Here is a 358-nt window from a genome sequence, read left to right as displayed (position 1 = left end):
GCGTCCTTCCGGCTGCGCGCGCCCGGCCCCTCCTCCTGCCCGCCGCCGCCGCCGCCGCACCCGCCGCACCCGCCGCGCGCTCGTCACGGGTTCGCGTCCCGCTCCGGCCGGCCCGCAGGTGGCAGCCGAGGGGCGCGCGCTCCCCCGTACGCCCTCTGCGGGCAGCAAGCGAGTTCCGGGAGGCGGCGGGGTGCCGTGGTGAAGTCCGCAGGCACTAGGTCCGAGCGCGCCGGACAGTGGGTCCCAGCCACCGCGCTCACACCCACCCTCAATACACTATCTGTACTGCTGCCACTTCCCCAGCAGGAGCTAGACTGCCCAAGAAATTATGAAAGCTGAGTGAGCAAGTCACTTCACT

Source organism: Marmota marmota, unplaced genomic scaffold, assembly GCF_001458135.2.
Source record: "Marmota marmota marmota unplaced genomic scaffold, marMar, whole genome shotgun sequence".
Classification (NCBI taxonomy): domain Eukaryota; kingdom Metazoa; phylum Chordata; class Mammalia; order Rodentia; family Sciuridae; genus Marmota; species Marmota marmota.
The sequence above is the reverse complement of the archived record's forward strand: the minus strand, read 5'-3'. Positions refer to the sequence as shown.